Genomic DNA, 8,379 nt, shown 5'->3' with positions numbered 1-8,379 from the left:
ATTTTTTGCATATGCCACCTATCTTACGTGTTCAGTTAAAATAATATATCTTAAAATTCAAGAAATAAGTAGAACCAGGAGAACATTTTATTCAGCAATATTGTAAAGACAACCAATCTTGAAAGACCTAAGAGCTCTGACCAATGCAATGACCAAGAGTGACTCCAGTGAACTAATAATGAAATAAGTTATCTACCTCCTGCCAGAGAGGTCATGGATCCAAGATGCAGTGAGACATACGTCTTTTTTTAACATGGCCAATATAGGGAACTAGGCTTGCTTTTCTATTCATATTTGGTATAAGGAATTTATTAATCTTATTTTCTCAATGTGTGTGGGAGAGAAAGTGGAAGGCAAAAAATAATTGCTTGTTAATTGAAGAAAGTTAAACTAAAAAAATCAGTACTACATGATAATATATACCTAGACATATATACACATACATATATAAATGCATATATGTATATATCTATATTTATATGTAGCATATATAAAGCCTCCATGAGAGTCCTAGACCTTAGATGTTGCAGCAGGTGGAAACTAAGATCCAGAGAAATTATATGAACTTGCCCAAAAACACATGTGTAGTAAGAAACAGAGCTAGGCTTCAAGTTCCTCAAGGAGGACCCATGGATTTGAATTGCATTGAATTAAATTTCTTCTATTCAGTCTGTGATTCACAATCCCATAATGAAATGATTGAAAAAGGTCCCCTGGGCCATGGTCCATGGAAGCTATTTCTAACATCCAGGATGATGGGAACTCAATCTTCCAGAGAAAAGTATTAGGTCAGATTTGAGAAGATTCTTCTCCCTTACTTGTCTTTCCTCAATCTAAAGAAACATTTGGACGTGGAAATGAGAGCACAAACAAGAGGCTCAGATATCTTGGTTCTGTGCCCATCCTTCAATTCTTTGAGTCAGCTAGGGGCTTTTCTTGCTTCCTCATACTTATCTCTAAAGAGCTTTAGTTTCTACCTCCAGACACTTTGGCAAAGGCTTTAGAGTGCCTGTTACTGTTATAGGATCACATATCTAGAGCTGAAAAGGAATTCAGGGGCCATCTAGTCCAACTCCCTCACCAGGAAAGTTATATGTTTTCCTTAAGGTTATGTGGGTATTGGCAAAAGTTGGATTTGAACCCAGATAGTCTGAATATAAAGCTAGTATCCTTTCCCTGGTAATATATGGGCTCCTAAGGCATTTTGTTGAATCATAGATTTAAAGATGGAAAGGATTTTAGAGATTATTGAGTCCAAACCCTTCATTTTGCTGATAAGAGACCTGAAGAACAGAAAAATTAAGTGATTTCCCCGTGTCTTGTGGAAGATGTCCGTGCAAAGTTCAAGGGGAAGAGGGATGCGTTATGAATGGTAAGATTCTCTGGATATTCCTGTCTATGGGTAATATAATTAAAATGAGCCCCAAAACATTTTAGAGCCTCTTGATTGATATTTACAACCCCTCAAAGAGGTTCAGCCTAATAAGTCATACAGGAAAAATCAAATGGATGACTAATATCTGTTATTCAAACTGAGATGTGCGGTTGTATGGTCAATCTGTTGAAATGTTAGAACATATATATTCAAAAATATTGCATATGGATAATGAACTAAGTCCAAAATTGAATTAGAAGAAAGTGATTTGGATTGCTCTTGCAAATTATGCATCACTTTGCATTATTCCAATATTCTCTCTGAAATCAGAACCCACTTTTTTTCATTTAAACATGTTTTATTAATGACTTTTGATTTTTCACATCATTATTTCTGAACTCCCCCTCATGAATCCTCCTTTTTAATAAAGAAAAACAATTACTCAAAAACAATCTATAAAATTATCAGATCTGGCAACATATATAACATCCTGCCTTAGTAAGCCACTGTTTCTTTGGAAAGAGGAAGGAAATATATGAATTTTGTTATCTGCTTTCCAGAGCCATTATTGGCAAAAGACAATCTTTAACTTCAAATACACCAATATTCTTCCAATGAAATGCATGACTATGGATCAATAAGAACCATAATTTCCAAAGAAATAGGTCATTGGAAAAGCAGGAAAGTCTGGAGACATGAGCTGGCTGAAGGACTTTGCCAAAATATTGTATTCCAAAAATTGATGTCAAAGATACTATCTAAGAGACAATGACCTGAAAGGAAACAGTTTGGCCAAATAGGCAGAACAATGGGTCACATAGCTAAGCAGCCCTTATGCTGCATTGGTACCAACAGAAGACTTATTCTTTTTCTTGTTTGTCCTTTGTTCTCAAAGAATACCATAAACATCAGGAAAGTGATGTTATGACATGCAATTGGTTTTAAGTGAAGGAAAGCTGTGCAAGGTTACCTATCTCATTTTCGCTTCAAAGCAATCTGAGGTCTAATAGCAAAACGTAGATCTGGACAATTGGAGAGGTCCTGGATGCAGTGATGTGATAAGTTGGGATTGGAGGATTGGATTTGCTTATCTGTCACCAGTTACTTGTAAGAGCTGAGATTCACAGCTGAACACTTTAGCTTCGGGAGCAATAAGGGCTCTGAGTCATCTCATTGCTGGACAAAACAGACCATATGCCTGTAAACATCAGCTGTTCTTCTGCTTTTCCAAATGTATGGAATCTTATCTACTAGTCCCATTCTCATGTTGCTCATTGGTTCCTGCCAAGGCCTTTAATGAATGTTATGGAGAATTCTTCCCATTCTTCCCAAAGAAATACAAATAGGAGGCCAAAGAAAGAGAAGAAACAATTCATGTGTCATCTCTTACAAAGTCAAGTTAGGAAGAGAAGACCCAATTTTGGACTCTTCAACCCTCTCACTCCTCTTCTCCACTTTGGAATTTATCTTCAGAGATGTCTCACAAGTCTTCATTCTTATTTAAGTTGAACAGAATTTTGGATAGGGTCTGAATCTATGACAGAAGAAATTCTCAGATGAGAAAGCTGCTCTTTGCCTTTTGGGATGCAGATGCATCCCCTTCTCTGGAATTGTGTGCTTTAAACTTTTGGTTTATTTTTACTAAAAAATAAACGTAACTGGCATTTACTTTCAAAATTTACAAAACACTTTTATAATCAACATATAATCTCTCTGAAGATAGGAACTGTTTCTCTTTTGTATGTAGATTCTCTAGATTTTAGTCCTTTGCCTAAAACATTTATTCATTTATTCATTACTTCATTCATTTTGTTTGAGCCTCACAACAACTAAGTAAAGCAGGTCCTATTTTTAGTTCCATCTTATAGATGAGGAGACCAAAGATCCAATAAGTTATAGAATTTACCCAGAGTCATGTAAATAGTAGATATTTGAGTTGGACTTAGATTTACCTAATTCTGAAATAGCACGTGGTCTCACTAGATGATAAGGTTCTTGAGGGTAGATAAAATCTTGCTTATATTTTTCTTAGATTACCCACTTCACCTGCCGTAGTCCTGGGCAGATAATAGTTGATATCTACTTAATAAATGTTCAGTGGTGATGATGATGATAACAATAATATTGAGTCATCTTCCTTTCAGCTGTTATTATTGAGCCATTTTGGTTATGTCTGACTCTTTGTGAACCTCATTTGGGTTTTTCTCAGCAAAGACACTGGAATGGTTTGCCATATGCATGTTCATCTCATTTTACAAATGAGGAAACTGAGGCAAACAGGGTTAAGTGACTTGTCCAGAGTCACACAGTTAGTGGTGTCTGAAGTCAAATTTGAACTCAAGAAGATAAGTGAGTCTGATTCCAGACCCATCATTCTACTGTACCACCTAGCTACCTCATCTTGGGCACAGAATAGCTGATAAATATTTTACCCATTCAATAATAATTTAATGATGATGACAATAATGATGATTTATTTTTTTTATATGAATAGGGTCTGAATCTATGATAGAAGAAATTGAAAACTGTTCTTTGCCTTTCGGGGTGCAGATGCATCCCCTTCTCTGGAATTAAAAAAAATTACTTAAATCAGTGGTGTCAAATTTAAATTAAAAAGGGGGAACCTTTAAACCTTACATAACCACACTGCCTACCTCCTATTGAGTTGGAAATCCACTTGTTGACATTATCCATGTTTATTGTATTTTTATTTATTTTGTTAAATATGTCTTACTTACATTTTAATGTGGTTTTGAGGGCAACATGTGTGATGCCTCTGACCAAGGGAATTAGGAGATTGTGACTCACCCAAGATCACATAGCATATGTCTCAGGCTGGACTTAAACCCACATCTTTATAGGACAATGTCAGCTATCTATTCATTGTGTCATGTACTTTATTTATATTATCTTATTTTAAATTCAAAACAATGTCCTGAAATGGATAGTATTAGAAAAGGAACATTGGACTTGGAATCAGAGGAGGATATTAAATTTGAATTCTGGCTCTGCTGAACATTAATTATACAAGTTTGGGCAAATCCCTTAAATTCTATAAACCTCAGTTACCCTGCCTATAAAATGGGAGATATTAACACTACGCAACTTTTTATAAATGAATTTCTGGGTTGATAGATGAATGGAATTCCCACATTGGGAGTTCCCCACAGTGATAATGTCATAAGTCCTGAATGGAACAAAAAAGAATATAAAATTATTTCTTTCAAGGTTTATACAAGAAAAGCACCCTTTCAACATTAAAGGGACATAGAATCATGAATATTATATGGATAAAGAAACAATCTCAGAAATGTTAGCTGATTTGGTCAAGGTCAAGAAGCTAGTAAATGCTGGGATTTCAACCAGGCATTCAATTCCCATTCCAGTTATCTTTCTATACTATCATATTTGTCTCTTTACAGAGCATTCTCTTTATGAATAGTACACTGATCCTGCTGTATATAGGTGCTTGCAGTCTACTCTGGAAGGTAAAACATACTTATGTAAAATGTTAATAGTATAATAATATCAATATGAATTAATAACAATAATAAATATATCAATAATATATTCATCAAAGAATTATACCCATAATTCTTTTTTATCAATAATATGAACAAGTTAATAGTGACAAATTTAATAGCTATATCAAATACCATGAGACATCACATGGGTTAGAGCGATTCCAGGGTAGTTTAAAAAAAATGCTCAGTCTTTAGAAGTCATCAAACTCATCCCCTTCTCTGTACAGAACTAAAAACTGGGGGACAGAGAGAAGTGACTTGTTCAGGCTCATTCGGTTTTACTTGGAAAGCATAGGATTTGAACCCAGTTCCTCTGCTTCCAAACCAGGACCTCACCTATAGTGAGGTGCCTCATCAGTAAGTCAAGCTCAAAATTTTCTAGACTACTTAATATAAGGATGACTTGGGAGTTAAAACTGATTCCTTGGGGAGGGAGGGTTATACTTTATTTTTAAGGAGAAAACTTGACATTATTTTAGTAGAGAAAAGCTGTCTTTTGGTGCCAGGGTGTTTTGCTTCCCACTCTTACCAACCCCTTCATTTTCTAACATGTTCTACAGAGAAAGGGTGAGGGCAGGAAAGATGAGTGCCAGATGGATCTGCAATGAATCTGAACAGTAATTATATTCTGCTACTAAATTACTGAAATATTCCATCCAATATGTTTTATAAAAGGCTAACAGAGGGGAAAAAATATGTGTTCTTGAAAGGCAAACCTATGGAACACATTTTAAAGGATTTAAAAGATAACCATTTTATACATGCATAAGAACAAAAGAAAGCCTCATTCAGAAACTCCATCTTTCCTTGGAGGAAAAAAGAAAAAATAAGTCTTAAAAATCTTAAAGTCCAGGGAAAGGCACTAAAACCCAGAGAATTCTGGTAGAGAAAGTATGATCCACCTGGCATGATTAAATTACATGTTAGGATCATGACATTCTCTTATTTCAAAATAAGACTATTGGATATTTGGAGAATGTTGGTGAAAAACTTAGAAGGAGTCTAGGGTTTAAAGGATGATATCTGCCTATCTTAGCAGAGATTGAGAGCCCCTCAAACTACAAATAAATTTTTTTCTTCATTTTTTTCATTTGTGAGAAATTTGCTAATTCTAAAACTCCTTCTTCATCGCACCCAGACCACCAATGGTGGAAGAGAAAACAGGTAGCTGGAAAGTAGATTCAGACTCTGAGCCTAAGACTGGAGAAGGCATTGGCTGTTCAAAATGAGCTGTATTGGCTATACCTGACTTTGGAGTCACTTAGAAGAGCACATGAGTTTTGCTTACCAAAGAAAGCAGTACTTATGCTGACCCAGGGTTCAGACCAAATTCATACCAAGGAGAGTAAACTGACTCTTTCCATTGGATGTGAGTATAGTCCAAAAGACCCATCCTGCCACTCAAGATTTTTTTGTAATAAAAACATTTATTATATATTGTTATGTAATAAAGCATTTATATGATGTTTCAAAGGTTTCAAGACATTATATATACATTATTTCACTGGGTTCAGTGATGTAATTATTATTTTAATCCCCATTTTACAGATTGGGAAATGAAGACTGAAATTAAACGACTTGCCTGGACTCATACCAGCTAATAAAGGACAAACTTTGAACTTGTCTATCCTGATTCCAAGTCCAGGCCTCAATCAATTACAATTCATTTTTTATACATGGAACATTCCTTACTCATAACAGGAGCCTTTTCTCAAGGACTAATAATTATAAGAACTAGTATTTATATAGTGCTTTAGCAAAGCATTTTGTATAAGTGCTTTAAGGTTTGCAAAGCATTTTACAGATATTATTTTATTTGATTCTTTTAACAACCTTGGGAGGTAGGTTATATTACTATCACCATTTTTCAGATGAAGAAAAACCTTCTGTTTGTTCTCTGGGGTTTCAGGTCTGATAGTATTGCCATGCTGTTGTCATGACCATTGGCTGATATAATCACACATATTTTCACAACAATATATTCTTGTGGATTTGAAATCTTCAACAGGTTCTCTTTTTTTTTAAAAAAAAAAAAACACCTTTTGCTGCTTTTTACATATTACCTGCATTTTCCAATATATTCCTCCCATCCCTCCCTATCATCTCTTATAAGAGATAATAAAAATAGAAAAAGAAAAAAAACAATTCTGCAAAACTATCCAACATTTTAAAAAGAAAAAAATTGGCCATCATATACAATGTTTTACATTTTATTTTATACTACATTATCCTCCTACTGCAAAAAAGGGGAGATATCTGCTCAAATCTCTTCCTTGGGGCCTTTGTAATTTTTTAGAATTTAATTCCAATTAGTTTATTCTTGTTCTTTCCCTTTACGTTGCTCTCATTTTGTTTATCTTCTTAGTTTTGCTCATTTCACTGTTTCTGTTCAGCTCTATTTTTTTCTCATGCTTGTCTATCTTCTTCATAATCATCATTGCTTATTGCTCAATAACCTTCATTATATTCACACACCACAATTTGTTTAGTCATTCCTGAACTATAGACATTTACCTTATTTCTGCAATATTGCCTTTTTCAGTGAGCTCTCTAGTTCTATTTTTATAGACTGAGATGTTTTAGAAAAACCTTAGAAGAGAATTGGTAACTTGCCCTTGGATTATATCTTATTTACAAGTCATCACCCTTAACAAGCATCTCCAGTATTCTATTTATTTTTTACCTTCCTTGGAGCAGGTCCCCACTTTTACCTTTTCTTTCTGAAACACCTCCTTATTCCACAATAGGACCAAGAAACTCCAAACATTTCCCCTTTCTGTACAAGACCAAGTCATTCTTGAATGTAGACATGCACATGTGAGATGGATGTGGAAGGGAAGGGCAGTCTTATGGAACAGAGCAGGGATACTGTGTCATTTTGTGTAGAGTGTTAATTGTAGCTCCAGCCCTGAAGCTTCAACAAGAGAGAACTTGAGCTCTCAAAGAGCTTTAGGGTTATGAAAGTGAATGGAATCCATTGTCCCATCATTACTTGGAGATCCAAATGTTATTGACTAAGGAAAATTAAGAACATAAGAATGATAGGACTGGTTGTCTCTGCTTTGTTTAAAGTCCAAAGCTGTGATCTCTTCACTGTAGGGAACCTGTGATGTGTAGGAACTTCCTCCAAGGATGAGACTAGGCACTAGTCTCTGACTTACTGTTTTAGAACACTACCTAATGGGTCAGGAATTCAAATCAGACCTCAGGCACTTACTAGCTGTGTGACCCTGAGCAAGTCACTTAACCATCCATATATTGCTATTTCCTCATCTGTAAATAACAGGGTGGTTTTTGTGAGGACTAAGTGAAATAATAATTGGGAAAACTCTTACTATGGTGACTGGCACATAGTAAGTGCTACATAAATATTAGTTGTTATTTATTATAAAATTGTCTGAGCACTTGAAGTTGATTGATTTTTCTATGTTCACATAATATGCATCATAGCCAGATTTTTATCTCCCTAAAGGCTATTTT

This window comes from Sarcophilus harrisii, chromosome 1 (genome assembly GCF_902635505.1).
Source record: "Sarcophilus harrisii chromosome 1, mSarHar1.11, whole genome shotgun sequence".
Lineage (NCBI taxonomy): Eukaryota > Metazoa > Chordata > Mammalia > Dasyuromorphia > Dasyuridae > Sarcophilus > Sarcophilus harrisii.
This window is presented reverse-complemented; position numbering follows the sequence as displayed.